This window comes from Eublepharis macularius, chromosome 7, assembly GCF_028583425.1.
Source record: "Eublepharis macularius isolate TG4126 chromosome 7, MPM_Emac_v1.0, whole genome shotgun sequence".
NCBI classification, from domain to species: Eukaryota; Metazoa; Chordata; class Lepidosauria; order Squamata; family Eublepharidae; genus Eublepharis; species Eublepharis macularius.
In genome coordinates, this window is record NC_072796.1 from 40,408,412 (window position 1) to 40,425,075 (window position 16,664).

The 16,664-nt window shown below is 43.3% G+C and overlaps 1 protein-coding gene across 4 annotated transcripts in view; it reads left to right on the forward strand.

The window, feature by feature from the left end:
* The first annotated feature begins 2,691 nt into the window (after nucleotides 1-2,691).
* The window catches only part of MAK (male germ cell associated kinase), a 54,289-nt gene continuing 40,316 nt past the window's right edge, over nucleotides 2,692-16,664 (forward strand). For all 4 annotated transcript variants that reach the window (XM_054984477.1, XM_054984479.1, XM_054984478.1 and 1 more), the window contains exon 1: nucleotides 2,692-2,833. The gene's annotated coding sequence lies outside the window, so the exon portion shown is untranslated. The remainder of the gene's footprint in view (nucleotides 2,834-16,664) is intronic.

Here is a 16,664-nt window from a genome sequence, read left to right on the forward strand (position 1 = left end):
GCATCCCTACTGCCCGGTGTGAGAAAACTGGTCAACAGTAGCAGGAGGGCACAGAGTGGCCATGGCAAGTGACTGATATCCCTGTGAGCACCTCCGCAACAGGGCATGGCTGAGAGCAGTTATTGCCAGGATACCCACCACATTTGCATAAGGAGATCTTTTGTGGCAGCCAGGGGGTCGGAGACAGGGAGTGGACCACTATCCTTGCACCCATGTGTACGCAGCCCGGTGGGGGAGGCCAGCCCTATCCAGCAGACCACATGATGTCAGCATGGGATGGTGTCACAAGGCTGCAGGTGTCATGGCCAGGGTACAGACCCACCCCCCGTAGCAAGGGTCCAGCTGCCTGAGCTGTGTCTGAACTGTTGGGGCACTCACCACCTCAGAACCAGGGCTCCCCCTCCCTATGGACAGCTTCCTCCCAGCCAGGTGACTTGATGTGGGTGCCGTGACTGTAGGGGCATGTGGTCCCCAGCAGCCTGCTCTCTGGCAGGGGGGATCATAGCCCACGCATTGGCTGCACCTTTGCTTGCCACTTGTTGATCTGTCATGAAGGTGGTGCTGTCATTGGGGGATGCCAGCAGGGTTGCCAGGGAAATGGTGGGGTGTGTGCTTCCTGCTGTGGCCTTTCTGCACCTTGCTGGGCTCTGCCGTCAACAAAAATCTCCTGCAAAAGTCCTTAGGGAGCGGACAAGTGGTGTTGCAGGTACATTAGCATGTGGGCACCAGTGGCGGGGGCGGGGCAGTGCTCGGGATTGCACTGTAAGCTGCAAGTCTCCTCTCTTGGGTTACTTTCTTTGTATTGGGAATGCAAGGTTGTTGAAACAAACATAAACCTATTTGTTCTAGCATAATGATCTCACTTTAGTGACTGCTAATATTGTTATGAGGAAGCCAACGCAGGTCTACTCAGATGTAAATACTGTATTATTCACTGAAGCTTACCTCCAGGACAGTGTTCTTAGAATTGGAGCAGATGGCTCTCTATGGGATTCAAAAATATGTCTTTTGTTCTTTCCTGCCTGCCTCTTGGACTCCAAGCTCAGAAACGTTTTGTGAGTAGGTTTCATTCACATGAACATAAGCCGTATTCTTTAACAATGATTTCAGAAAACACACCTTATTTCTGTACAGTTCAGTAACACTGTAACACCAGACATACATAAGGACATCTCAGACACGTTATGTTGGTGGAGCCTAGCTGATCTTCTAATCCACACATTAACAGAGCTTCCCTAGCTTACACAGTATTTTGGTTCCTGGGTTTAAGGAACAAAGAGTGTTTTGTGACTTTTGTTCATAAGTCAGAGACTGGGAGTATCTTTGAAGACAACTTGTTCCCATAGAAATTGTCTATATTTTAAGATCCCATGTCAAGGCCGTACTCTAGGTGCCTTCAGAAGGTGGGTGGATGCCAGCTATCAGGGGCATGATCTTTTTGACTATGGGCCAAGCTACACATGACGAATGATACTTGAACAGCAAGTGTATTTCTCCCTGTTCACTTGCCCTCCACTCAATCCACTTGCCATTCAAGTGTCATTCGTCATGTGTAGCTTGGCCCTATGGCACCCAGATTGTGGATCACTCTGTCCAAGTGAGGTGGCCCCTTTCTATATATAAAAAAAGCTTTTTATATTTGTTAAAATGGTTTTAAATTTTTTTAGCCAAACCTTTGATTGTTCTCTGTTGAGGGATATTTAGATTTAAAGTTTTTGAAGGTCTTTTCTCCTTTTCAGTTTGGTTTTTAGTTGTTAGTTTTCTTATAATTTTAAATGTGTTTTATACATAGCTTGGATGCCTGCAATGACAGAAAGGCATGATAAAATGCTTTAAAATAATACACAAACAAAATTCCTGTGGCTGCTTTACGTGGTGACCACTTCCAGTGGTTTGGAACTTAGGATACAGTTTCTCCACTTTTTCCTTCCTGGCCCTTTAATAATAAATAAATGTGATGATGACCTTTTTAAAGTGTCTCTGAGTACTTTTCTGAGACTGCTTCCATATTATAGAAGATGCCTCTGCAGGAAATTATCTCTGTCTCTTCCAGTTCGGGCTGTTGAAACTTATTTTTTAACGCTTTCTGCCGATTGCTATCATTCTTTTTTTTTTTTTTAGACTTACGAGCGTGTGGGGGGGGAGTGTTATAACTGTTTTTTTGTTATTCTCCTTGTGTCCCAGTGTTCTGAAGAAAAAACAAGCTTATAAATGATTTTTTAAAGTTGAAAAGCTATTTGATATATATAATATAATATAATATAATATAATATAATATAATATAATATAATATAATATAATATAATATAATATAATATAATATATTAGGGTCTAAAAGAAATTAAAACATTCCTCAATTTTAGCACAAGATTTCTTGCTGGTATTTATACCCCTTCCACGGTTTTGGATATATGATTTCTAGCCTTTCCTGAAAGAGTAGGCGTCACATGCCCAATACGCATGCGCCTCATACACGGGCGGAACACAAAAGGTGTAGAGTGCAAGGGGCCGTTGAGCGGTCAGCCAATCACAGCCTCTACTACTCGGGCTCTTCCTTCTTTGGCCCGCCCTCCCCGACGTGCCTCTCTCACGCCAGCTTGGCGGCTCCGTGATTTTCTCAGCTGGCTGTTGCCTAGGAGACGAGTCGCCGGTGGCGCAGAACTCGCGCCAGCAGAGGCGAAGACGCGGTTGGCGTGTTGGTGGTTGACGGTTCGTTGGCTGGGCGAGGCAGCCGAGAGGAGGAGGATTCGCAGGGGGAGGCCTCGGCGTCTCCACAGGCGGCCAGGAGCTCCGCAGTGAGTGCGCGGCAAGCGAGGGGAGTCGGCCAGGACCGGTGAGTGAGGCGTGGCAGCCAGGTAGAAGTACACGAGTGAAGAGAAGGGGCTTCCCCCGGAGGAGGTCTGGGGCGGTTGAAGTCCCGTCCAGGTTCGCTCAGCCTGGGGCTGCTTGCTCCAGCCCAAAAAATACCGTTGTTGATGCAGAGCACAATCTAAAAACAAAAGAGTAAGACCAGCCGCAGTCATTTGCAGGCAGCGTTCAAGGTTTTGAATTCTCCTGTGTCTTATTTTTATTTGTTTATTTATTTTTACATCCAGCCAGTTGAAGAGTTTGGGAAAATTGTTTGCACCATGTGCTGTTTTGTATTATTTTTGGTTGGTCGCTGTAAAAACTATGACATGTTCGGGGGTGTTGGTTGTTGGGTGACTTTTGCATTTGGGGATACAGGTGTATCCCAAATCTACTCGGGGGTTCCTCTAAGGTTGTAATTTTCTGTATACTTATTGGATAGTAAGATCCTACATTGAACACAGTAGGGCTTAACCTCTAAGTTTGACCTGAGTGCTTATAGCCTTGCCATTCCTAGGGCATGATTGTGAAGATAAGAGCTTTTTACAGTCCTATCGATTTCAGTGGAAAGCATCTATTACATTTTTTATCTTGCCTTTTTTTCTAAGGAGCATAAGAGGGTATAGGGCACATGGTTCTCCTATGCCTTTTTCGTCCTTACAACAGCCTTATGATATTGATTAGGCTGAGAGAGCCCAATCTCACCCTGTTCACCACACAGGTAGAGTGTGGATTTGAGCTCTGGTCTTTGCAGCCTGAGTCCAATGCTCTGACTACTAAACATGTTAGGAGACTTTTTTTTTGTCCAAAGAAACCTGGTGTTGATTTCCATGGGTGCCACTAACTCTGCTTAGGATTGAGGGTTACATGGGAGTTTATCCTCCTGAAACTAAGCGGACAATTTTCAGATAGATATGTTAAGACTGGACTGTAAGAAAATGAGTGGAAAGTTACATTAGTGGAAAGGTCTTGAATGCTGTATTTTGAGGCATGCTGTATAAAAACATATAGCAGGGTGGAAGCAGCTTTCTGTTTTGTGGGCATGTTGACAGAGTCCAAGGAAGGGAAGAGCTTTACATTAAACAAAGGCTGCACCTTTTACATGAATAAAAGGATGTGAAAGGTCTATTTTACTACCTAGGCTACCATTTGTCACTGTTTAGGAACAACAGCAGTTTGCCCTGTAAAAATAAACAAAAGAAGAAAGCTGTAGCCAGATGAACCCTCTTGAAGTTGCAAATCTTGTGTGTGCGGGTGGAAGTTGTTTCATCTAGTAAAAGCTCCTGTTCCTAATGGGAGAAGGACTTTTCTCAGTGTAGCAGCTGTCTCTGATTTGGGGGTGGGTGAGAAATCTATGTTCTTGTTGCATATTCTAATTTGAAAGGAAACCAGTACTCTAATCCCTAAGGGATTTGTGTGTGTATTTGGGGTTTATCTTGCTTGCTAGGGGTCTTTTTATGAATTTAATCTGGAATGTGTGGGAGTCAACTTTTCTCAGAAGGCTGTGATTGATAGAAAATGGTTAGCTTCAAAGTTCTGTCCAACTTGAAAACAACATATTGTCAACATAGTTCTTGTGAAGCCAGTGGAGAAAAATAACAACAACAACAATCTTAGGAAAGGCATTTCTTTCCCTGGACAGGAGGGAATGCCCCTTTTAATATGAGGTCCACTGTAAAACATTATCTAAAACCAAACACAGTAAATTTTTTTGCTTATAACCTGTTGCTTTTATTTAGATGCCTACGTGATGATTTTAAGTATGTGTGTCTTTAAATGCTTGATGTGGTACAGATGAAGAGTGGGTGTGAAAGAGAGGGATGAGTGAGAGATGATTGGTTGATGACTGAGAGTGTGGGTGGAGTGAACTGCAGTTGTTAGTTACTGAGCAGAGAGAGAACATTCATTCTAGTTCAGTTAGGCAACATGTCTGGAAGCCTGAACTTTGTGTGTCTGTGAGAGAACATTCTGTCCAAAGCAGGCAAACTGTGTGTACGCCTGAGAGGGAAAGTTTATGTGAGGAAACTTTAAGAACTGAGAACTATCTTTGAAACCATCAAGCTTAATAAATAGTATGAAACTGATACGCTTCTTGTAAAAATAAAAGTTTATTTTGGTTTTTTTTTTTATCCCAGGGTATCTGGCATTCTTGTATATCCCATTTCTATCCTCAGGGACACATAGACCCACAAAGGAGTTTGATGCTTGGGCACATTATTAAAAGGGAAATTTAAATTACTTATTTTGGAATATAATTCCTGGTGGCAGCAATCTACCCAGTGAGTGTAAGAAGGGGGTTAAAGGAAAAATCTAACTGAAAAAGAAAGGAGCTCGTTACAGGTGGAGGCTTAGTGGTGGAATATCAAACATCCCGAGAAGGAGAAAATATTTTAAGTGGATAGACTATCCTGGGAGGAAGGAACATTTTGAGAGAAAGGTGTTCTGAGGGGACAGAGAGCCAAAGAGACAGAGTGTTCAATCAAATTCTATGAGGAAAATAGAACTGGTAGAAAGGAAAGAGACACAGAGGAACTAGTAGGATTTATATGAAAGAACATTGTCAGGGCTTGTCGCTGCCGCCACTGGGCGGGGCGCCGGCTGGGCCGGCCCTGACGTCAGAGGGGCACCAGGGATGCTGCAGGACCCTGCTCTGTGGAAGGAGGGGCGGTATACATCACCCTGACTCCCTCTCAATCCACTCGCTGGCCAGCTCAACCTGGCCTGCTTACCCCCTGCGTCCTCCATCATCTCCTCCTCCCAGAACTCTTCTCCAAGCCTCCATTCTTGCACTACTCTGCTCTCACTCCACACCATCACTCCTTACTCACACCCACCACCTCAGAGCTCTTCCTAGCCACCTTATATAGGGTTTCCTTTCCCCGCCCTGCCCTCCTTCTAGGCTTGTTCCCTCTCCTGACTGGGCCCAGCTGTGCCTTCCCTCAGGTGTTTCCCTCCTACCACTAATCCCTTCTTGGCTTCCTTGCCTTGCTGACAGGGTGGGGTTGAATGCGAGCCATCCCCAGCTGAGGTCTCCTTGGCCTTGCTCACGAAGAGCTGCCCCAGTAGGCCTTTGAACTGCTGGGCTTGCCTGGCCTTGCTCACGAGGAACTGCCCCAGCCAGCTTCTGTGCTGCTGAGCATGCCTGGCCTTGCTCGTGAGGAGCTGCCCCAGCTGGCTTCTGTGCTGCTCAGCTTGCCTGGCCTTGCTTGCGAGGAATTGCCCTGGCCAGCTTCTGGGCTGCCCGCTCATTGATGCTGGGCGGGGCTACCCATCTCCTCCCCCAGAATGCCTGTGGCAGCTCCACCTGGAGGGGCTTGGCTCCTAGCAACTCCTGAGCCAGGCTGCTGTCCTCTAGCCGGGGTGTGGCTCTGGGCTGTAGTGGCTGCTTCTCCTCCTTGGCTGGTAAGGGCTCTGTTTGGGCTGCTGCTGGGTCCCTATTCCCCCTGCCTTGGCCCTTTTCCTCTGTCCTGCTTAGCCCCCTCTCTTCTCCCTGGAGGGTGGGACTGGCTGGTCTCTCCCTGCTCCCTCCAGCCCTCTGAGGCTTTGGCTTTTCGCCCCTTCCCCCTGGAGTAGGCAGGTTCTGGACGTGGTTGCTGGCTGGGGTGGTAGGGCCACTGCCTCCCGGTTGCCTCCCACTGCTCCCTCCTGGCAAGTCTGGGGGCTGGGACTCAGACCCCAGACAAACATAATCTGGTGAAGTTTAGTAAAATTGTAGAAGGAAATACAATTAAAAGAAATAAAAATGGCAGAGTTTCTGGAGATGAAAAAGGAGGCTCTGATTCAGAAGTGCAAAGAGTTAAATTTACCTTTTGAGGGGAAAAGTGTAGAAGAATTAAGAGTTATATTGATACAAAGTAGTGTGGAGCCTAGTAGAACTGCAGAAACCTGAGGGAACTAGTCCAGAATATTTAGAGTTCCTGAGGGAAAAGTGGAATGAAGAAAAGCAGTTTGAAAGAGAAAAGTGGAGAATTGAAATAGAACTTAGAACACAAGAGATGGAAAGACAAACCAGTTTGGAAGCAGAAAGATTACAAATAGAAAGAGAGAGGCTTAAGAATGGGGACAAAAGGGAGGGAAACTCTGAACCCGGAGCTGATTTTCCTTGAGTTACCCCAAAAGATTGTGTGGTGTATGTGTCAGGAGAAGATCCACAAATTTTCCTGTCCACTTCTGAAAGATCTGCTCAGAACTGGGGAATACTAGAAACATGATATATGAAATATTTACCCAGCTTAATTAGAGGCGACATGGCTGAGATCTACAACACATTTCCCTCAGATAAAGCTGTGGTATATGCTGAATACAAGGAAACTGTACATGACAGATTTAAGTTAAGTGCTGATTACTTCAGAAAAACGTTTAGAAGCCTAGTACCTCAGAAAGAGAAGTCATTTAAGTCTTAGCGCCAAACTAATAGACTATTTTGATAAGTGGATTCCATCTGCCAAAGCTAACTCTAGAGAGAGAATAAGGGATCCTTGAGTAATAATAGAGATCCTTGAGTAATAATAACTTGTCCTCTATCTGTCCTCTTTCTTAATCCTTCCTTAATCTTCCACAAAGAGATTATTGGCAGCATGTCATCAACTGTAAGTAACAATCTGTTGCTTACAATAGGATTTTTCTTCTTCTTCTCCTACAGGTATTCCCAGGGGGCTTCAATGTGAGTTTGTATCCCAGTTCTACGTAAGATTCAGGAAATGAGATGATGTAGAATACTCTGGGGGCCTGTGCAGAATACTCTGTGGGCCTGTCCAGTTGCCCTTACAAATAACAAATCTTATAGCTAAAAAGACAGAACACAATCTGCTCCTGCCATCATTTTTTTTTTAGGACTATGCCCTTTCTTCTGCACAACTCTGAAGGCCCCCATGTCCTTGTTGCTTAGGTTTCATCTGTTTATGCCCTATCATTCAGTTAATTCAATTTGGTCCTCTTTTCTTCTTTGTAGAGCATGGCTAGATGGCAGCTTTCTGTTCTTCCAGCTTATCACTAATATATACTCAGAGGCATGGGCAGATAGATGTCTTAGGCATAGAAACATAAAATTTCCAGAACTTTTGAAGCCACGGGTTAAAAAATTACAGAGGATTTAAAAAATTAAGAATTTTTATTTTGTGAGGGATGGAAATGTTGGGGAAAATCCATGCATGTGCAATAATTTCTTTTGTATCAGTTCTAAACTTTTTTAGTGCCTTAGCATACAAAATTCTGCTGTTTGGCGTATTTGTTAAATTTAAAATGTATAAGCCAGTAGTAGGAGGTGGGGGAGATAAACTGTAACTGCTGCATTTGTGGTACAAATATCTGATTTTTGTTATCTGACAGGGTAAATATAAAATTTGGGTTTTCTGTAGTAAATAAAACTGCACAATTTGTACAGTCTCAAACAGTCACAATAGAACTATTAGCATATTTAGGTGTGAAGTTAAACATTGAAAACATTGAATTATTCAGTAGTATAGTATGTATATTATTGCATATTAAACTGTGGACAAAGGCACATTTAAACAGAACAAATATAGCCTTGAAAATATATAAAATGTTGTATATATCTACACAAATTTATCTGTTATCTCTGTTTATTCTCTAATGCTTTAGATAATCTTGTATAGATTCCGGCTTGGGATCCATGGAGGTCTGAAGCAGCTCCATTTGCGGAGCTGACCAGACTGCCGTTTTAAGCGGCCGGCGGGGTGAAAATAGCCCGCGGCCGACTGCTCTCAGGCGGAGAGCAGGCAAAGAACGCTCAAGACCCTAGGGTGAGTTAGATCTCGGACGAGGGGGGGCTCTGCGCAACGGGTCCCCTCCCGATCCTTGAGGTCCCACCCTGCGACGGGTCGGCTACAATCTCTGCGGCAGTTTTGGGGCCAATTCGGCTGGCATAAGACCTACATACCCAAGCTTCGATTGGGGGAAGAAGTGGAGAGGAGAAGTTAAAATCGAAACAGCGATTACAACCCGAGAAAAGTGAAGGAGAAGGTAAAGATCACTATCTTCTGATACGGGACAGATTGATAAAAACAGAGAGGAAAAAAAGTAGATTTTTAAACTGCAACAGATTAATGAAAAGGAGGGGAAGATTCGGCAAGAGTTGTATTTGAAAAGAGACTAAGTTTAAAGAAGTTATTAAAGAAATTGGACTATTGTTTTGAATACCTGTGGTTATGGAGCTGTGAGAAAAAGACACCATCGCGAGATCTGCTGTGGGAAGACGGGAGACAGGAAGTGCGTAACAACAATAGAGTGGCAGGAGAGAAGCGGCCCTTGCTGGAGGGCAGGAAGAAGGGAATCGCCATTTTTGAAAAGGGAAAGGTCGCGGCTTCAGCGGAAAAGGAAGTAGGCCATTTTGGATTACAAAATTATAGAGAGACCATAGAGAAAAGACGCCCGACATTTTGGACTCCTTAAAAACTAATTTATGCAAGAAGACCGGGACATTTGAAATAAAAAAGGTACTAAATTTAACGCCACGGAGTTAAGGAAGAGAGCGGACTCGTGGGAGCGAGCTAAAGCAAGCCCCACGATGTCGAAAAAAGAGTGGCAATCGGCAATAGAAAACCTGGATAAAAAACTTTTAGAGGTGATTAAAGAATTTAAGGACATGAAATTGGAGCTGATCAAAGAGGTTAAACAGACAGTAAAGTCGGAGCTGTCAGAAGTAAAATCGGAGTTGTCAGAAGTGAAGAAGGGTATGGAAACAATACAAAATGAATTACAAGGAACGCAGCAGAGAGTTAAAACAGTAGAAGGAGCGATGGAGAACTTAGCAGACACGCAACAAACAGAGATGAGACTGATGAGGGGAAGGATGGCGGTTGCGGAAAGTAGACATATGGAGAAGCAGCTCAGATTTCGCGGTCTGCCGGAGATAGAAGGAAAGACAGCGCAAGAACAGATGACTGAGGTGTTAGCTGAATACCTGGGGAAGGAGGAGGAGGAAGTTGTGGCTATCCTTGATGTGGCATATCGTGTGAATTCGAGAATTGCAACCCAGAGGAAAGTACCAAGAGATGTGATTGTGCAATTTACAACACGAAACATGAAAGAGAAGACTGTGACTAAACAGTTTCAAGATCCATTGGAGATCGATGGCAAGACAATTATCATAATGAAGGAATTACCCAGATCAGTGTTATTTGATCGGAAAAAATATAAAGCGCTAATCCAGATGTTGAAGGACATGAAAATCAGGTACAGATGGGAGCTTCCAGAAGGTTTGTCCTTTGAATTTGGAGGTGCCAAAAAGCGCATCAGATCTGAGCGGGAGATGGAGCGATTTATAAGGGACAATGAAAAAGACTTACCAACAAGATTATGAGTATGGAGTGTAAAGTATTATCTTGGAACATAAATGGACTAAACTCACCGAATAAGAGGAAAAATATTTTCCACTGGCTATTAAAACAAAAATGTGACATTGTTTGCTTGCAAGAGACTCATATTCGAAAGCAGGATGTAAAATATTTAAAACTGGGAAAATTGGGCAAGGAATTTGTAGCGGCCTCAAGCAAGAAAAAAAGAGGAGTGGTGTTGTATGTAAAAGAGGAGCTACAGCCAAAATTTGTAATGAAAGATGTGGAAGCCAGATTTGTAGCAGTGGAATGTACTTGGAATTTAAAGAGAGTGTTGGTAGTCGGAGTTTATGCACCTAATGGTGCAAAAGAAAGCTTCTTTGAGGATTTGAGGAAGCATTTAGACGATCTTTCATATGACCAGATAATTCTTGCTGGAGACTTCAATGGAGTGACAGACTTGGAATTAGATAAAAAGACAACAACAGCACAAAAGAAAAGAGGATTATTACCAAAGCTCTTTTTTGAGTTGACTCAACAAGAGACTCTCGAAGATGTATGGAGGAGAGAATATCCTAAAAGCAGACAGTTTACTTTTTATTCTGCAAGGCACTCTACATTATCAAGAATTGATATGATCTGGGCCTCAAAAGACTTAGCGTTATGGACTAAGGAGGTAGAAATAATGCCGATGGTAGGCTCAGATCACAACCCAATTATGTGGAAATTAGGGAAAAGGAGAAAAAGGAAAGCATGGAGAATAAATGAGGACTTGCTACAAGAAGGAGAGAACATGGAGATATTGAGAAGAGAGACAAAGTTCTTCATACAATACAACGTGAATAAAGAAGTACCAACTGACAAAGTTTGGGATGCTTATAAGGCGGTCATAAGGGGCATACTAATGGACTTAAATGGTAGAGCAAGAAAGAAGAAAGAGGAGAAAAGACAAGAGATTGAGGGGAAAATAAAAGCCAAAGAAACACAGCTAAAAAAGAGACCAGGGAAAAAGAAATTATACCAGGAAATTAAAATACTTCAAGAACAGCTAACAGCAATGAGTAATAAAGAACTGGAGTGGAACCTTAAAAGATTGAATCAGAAAGCATTTGAAGGTGCAAATAAACCTGGGAAGTACCTGGCATGGCAATTGAAGAAGAGAAGGGAAAAGAAAATAATAAACAAAATTTGTGAAGACAACAAAACGTATTTGGAACAGACTACCATTAGTAGAGCCTTTTATAAATTCTACGCTAAGTTATACAATAAGAAAGAAGTAAATAAAGAATCAATAGCGTCATATTTGGAGAAAACAAAACTTCCAGAAATCTCGGAAGTTTGGAGAAATAAATTGAACAGTGAAGTAACGGACGAGGAAATAAGTAAGGCAATACAATCTGCAAATCTAGGAAAGGCGCCAGGGCCAGATGGACTTACGGCTAAATTTTATAAGACAATGGCCAATGAACTGGCACCATTCCTAAAAGAGGTGATCAATGGAGTTCTAAGGGATCAAAGGATTCCAGACACCTGGAGTGAAGCGAACATATCATTGATCCCAAAAGAGGGCCAAGACTTGACTAATGTGAAAAACTACAGACCTATATCGTTACTTAATAATGACTATAAAATTTTTGCGAAGATATTGGCGGAGAGACTGAAGGGGTGGCTCTCGGAGGTTATAGAAGAGGAACAAGCAGGTTTTTTGCCAGACAGACAAATAAGAGACAATTTAAGGACAGTGATTAATGCTATTGAATATTATGATAAGCGTTGTGACAAAGAGGTTGGTTTCTTCTTTGTTGACGCTGAAAAGGCGTTTGACAATTTAAACTGGGACTTTATGTTTGCCACTATGGAAAAGCTACAATTGGGAGAAAGATTCATCAGAGCAATTAAGGAAATCTACAGAGACCAGACTGCAGCAATTGTGGTGAATGATGAAGTGACCAAGAAATTGACTATAAGTAAAGGAACAAGACAAGGTTGCCCATTGTCTCCACTGTTGTTCATTCTAGTATTGGAGATCCTGATGATACAAATACGACAAGATGAAGAAATTCGAGGAATAAAAATAAAGGACTATTCATATAAGGTCAGAGCATTTGCGGATGATATAATGTTAATTGTAGAGGACCCATTGGAGAACATGCCAAAAGTGATAGATAAGATTAAGGAGTTTGGAGACTTGGCAGGTTTCTATATCAATAAAAAGAAGTCAAAGATACTATGTAAAAATATGACTAAGCAGAAACAACAATTGTTAATGGAAATAACGGACTGTGAAGTAACAAGTAAGGTGAAATATTTGGGAATTGAACTGACTGCAAAGAATATAGATTTGTTTAAAAATAATTATGAGAAACTATGGACTCAGATAGAGAGAGACTTGATTAAATGGAACAGGTTGAATCTGTCATGGTTGGGTAGGATCGCAGCAGTTAAGATGAATGTGTTACCAAGAGTAATGTTTTTGCTACAGACAATACCAATCATCAGAGACTCTAAACAATTTGAAAAATGGCAGAGGAAAATATCAGATTTTGTATGGGCAGGCAAGAAGCCTCGAGTGAAAATGAAAGTTTTACAAGACGCAAAATAAAGAGGCGGAATGCAACTGCCCAACTTGAGACTTTACCACGATGCAATCTGCCTAGTGTGGTTGAAAGAGTGGATGACGCTAAAGAACAAGAAATTACTAGCCCTAGAGGGATATAAAAAAATATTTGGATGGCATGCATACCTATGGCATGATAAAGTAAAGGTGAACTCGATGTTCCTGCACCATTATATACGGAGAAGTTTATATACAATCTGGAAGAAGTACAGAATTTATCTACAAGAAGGAACTCCTTTGTGGGTAGTTCCATATGAGGTGATAGATCCGAGAGCTGCTGATAATGAGCAACAATGTTTAACTTATAAAGAAATAACTAGAACTGAAGCATCTAAACTCAGAATGAAGACGCAGGAGGAACTATCACCTTATTATGACTGGTTCCAGTATAGACAGATCAGAGACTTATACAATTCGGACTCTGTAAAGGGAGGTATACGAATAGAGAACTCGGAACTAGAGCAGACCCTTTTTAAAGAGGACAAGAAAAGAATATCTAAGGTATATCAAGTACTGTTGAAATGGTATACTGAAGATGAGATAGTAAAAACACAAATGGTGAAATGGGCTATAAATTTTAATAAAGAAATAACAATGGAGGCATGGGAATACTTGTGGAAGACTACAATGAAGACAACGACATGTACTAGCATTAAAGAGAACATTTACAAAATGATCTATCGTTGGTACATGACACCAAAGAAGATTGCGCTAGGGAATTTGAACACTTCTAATAAATGCTGGAAATGTAGGAAGCATGAGGGCTCCCTCTATCATATGTGGTGGTCGTGCGAGGTAGCTAGGCAGTACTGGGGGGAAATAATAAGAGAAATGAGTGAAATTTTACAATTTCAAATTAATAAGAACCCAGAACTCCTGCTACTAAACTTGGGAATGGAGGGAATTCCAGCCCATCATAGGACGTTGATATTTTATATGACAGCAGCAGCCAGACTTTTGTATGCGCAAAAATGGAAAGTACAAGAAGTGCCAACTATTGAAGATTGGATCTACAAATTGCTGTACATGGCAGAAATGGACAAGATGACAAGAAAACTGAGAAATCTGGACTCAGGGCAGTTTAACACAGACTGGGAGAAGCTGAAACAATATTTGGAGAAGAAATGGGAGGTGGGAGGAGAACTGTGGCAGTTTGAGAACTACTGAAGTATAATAAAATGCAGAGGGGGGTGACTTTACCGGGGGGGGAGAAGAGACAAACATGAATCTCTAGGCAGTTAGATTAATAGATTGACATATATTTGGATACATACAGATCAATAAACAGAATATTGATAGAAAATAATTAACCATAAGGGCTAATTGTAAGGATTGATTAACTAATAATGTTTTCTTTTTGGTATAATGCACCAAACTGAATATGTTTATTTGAAGATACATATGAGTCAAATTGATTGATTATGTGATGATAGTTATATAGAATTATTATTGAAGGGGAATAGAAATATTAAAGTAATTAAATATAACTAAAATAGAAAGATGAGGATAGAATGAGTAACATATAGAACATAAGTCAAATTGTTTGATTTAAATGAAAATATGATTACATGGCTCATGATTTATAGAAATATTTGAAATCGGAATTATGGAAAATGGGATAAATTGTTTATCCAATATGGAAATAATGACTCATAGTTTGGGTATAGAGTATTAAAATATAGTTAAGAATGTATTGCCTAGAATAAATGTGAGATTATATATTTGTTAGATAGAGGAATCTAAAAAGAGCAAAGGAAAAGGGACAAAGGGTTGGAAAACTGTTGGAAGTCAACAAAAAAGGGAGGGAAAGGGAGGGGGTTAGAAATGGAAAACGGGAGAATTGATTGTAATGTATAAATAATTGAGCCTAACCCAATAAAAATTTTTCCAAAAAAAAAAAAGATAATCTTGTATAAAAATCTTCATGCTATGCTTTTTGAGTCAATAAATCCTTATCTTAAAAAGCATTTCACTCATTCCTGTTTCACAGAAGTTTTTTTCAATGCTCTCTTCTTGGGCTACACATTTATTTATTTCATATGTTTCAGTAATACCAGATAACTGCTCTCCATATGAACTGTAGTTTGTAGAGTTTTTTCCAGTATGTAGTTTAGGATAAACCTGCGACAACAAGAGGATTCTTTTCAGGTTTATGAATTGCTCTAGTGCTGGTGTTTGGAAAGAATCACATGTCCAGTGTAATTATATTTTCAGGTTTCTCTTCACTATTATGAGAACTAAAAGACTACCTTTAAATATTGAAGCAAAGACTGTTAGGATTCTAGTGAGTGCTGGCTGGATCAGAAAAAAAGAACTTTTAGTCAATCAACAGCATTATTGTCTCCTGGGTATTTGTAGGTCTGAATTATACTGACAGTAGTGCTAATTAGCTCCCATCTTTCCTAGTTCATCTTCGTTCTTCTGTGCCTCCACACATGGGGCTGCGCAGGCGCAGGCCAGCCGCCGGAGAATTTTCTAGAGCTTCCATGGCTCCGAAGGGGCCGTTTGTCGCGCGCCTCAGCGACCGTTTTCCCGCCCAAACGGTCACGTGCTCCTCCAGCGACCAACGCCCCCTTCCCTCAGTTCTCTTCTTGCCGCCGCTTGGAGAGAACGTTTGAGCTTCGCGCTCTGTGCTTGTGCTTCGTGCTTTTCTGACTGATTGATCCTGGCTTCTTGACTTCGGACTTCGGACCTCGACTATTCTTCGGATCTCCCTCTGGACTTTGACGTGGACTCGGTAATACGACTCGGACTGTTTTGACCCTTCTCTCGCTTGCCCCTGAAGATGGCCTCAACGGCTCTCTTCAAGCATTGTCTTCAATGCCACACTAAGATGGCCAAAACCGATGGCCATGAGCTGTGCCTCTTTTGTTTGGGGGAGACCCACAACGTGTCGGCCTGCGAGATCTGCCAGGGCTTCACCAACAAGGCCCGGCAGGATCGCAGGGCCCGACTAAACTCTTCGTTGTGGCAGTCGGTTATGTCGGAGGGCACTCCATTACCTCCACCCAAGGCCGGCCCTAGCCCCTCTGCCGGAAGGCAATCCAGAGCTGGCTCAGTGGCCTCCGCGAGGTCGGGATCGAAACCGCGTCCCCCGAGTGCCTCGGCGTCGAGAGCGGCCTCTCCAGCGCAGGGTCCGGCGCGGCCGCCCCGGAGCGCGTCATCCACCAGGTCGGATCCGAGACCGGCTTCGGAACCGAGGATCCTGGTGCCGAGTCCCCGGTCGGAACCGACGACCGGTTCGATCCCGATTAAGAGGTCAAAGCGGAGGTCCCCTTCGAAGGCGAGGAGCGCGTCGGTTCCGAGGTCTTCTTCGGAACCGGCAAAAAAGAAGAAGAAGACCAAACATCATCGGTCGCCGCATCTCGCTCCTCAGGAGGAAGTCATCGTGCTTCCTCACACGCCTTCCCCTCATCTGGGTTCCCCCGAACCAGAGGAACTCTCCGTGCCGTTCCCGGATCCGATGGCCTTCGAGACGGTGCCGGCGGAGTTTTCTTCGGGGCCGGAGCCGAGCCCGCGCCGTTGGAGTCGACCTTCTCCTGCCCTTCGGTCGCCGAGATCGGAACCGAGCCCGTCTCCTCATCGGGGCCGTCCATCTCCTGCCCGTCCGTCTCCGCCTGCTGTCGGTCGTGAGCGACGTCGGTCCGGGGACAGCATTCGATCCGCCCGATCCACTGCGTCCCGACATCGTCAAGCCTCCTACCTTCCCTCGCCATACCATTGCCAGTGGGAAGGGGCACCTGCCGGTTTCTCCGAGTCGGAACCGGGGCCATCGACGTCGAGGCGAACGTGGCTTCCCCCTCCAGTCCAGGGTGAGGACTCCCAGCTCGGGTCCGAGGAAGGAGAAGTGGAGAGCCTGGCCGATTACCAGTCGGAGTCCTGGTCTGAACCATCGCCGGCTGATG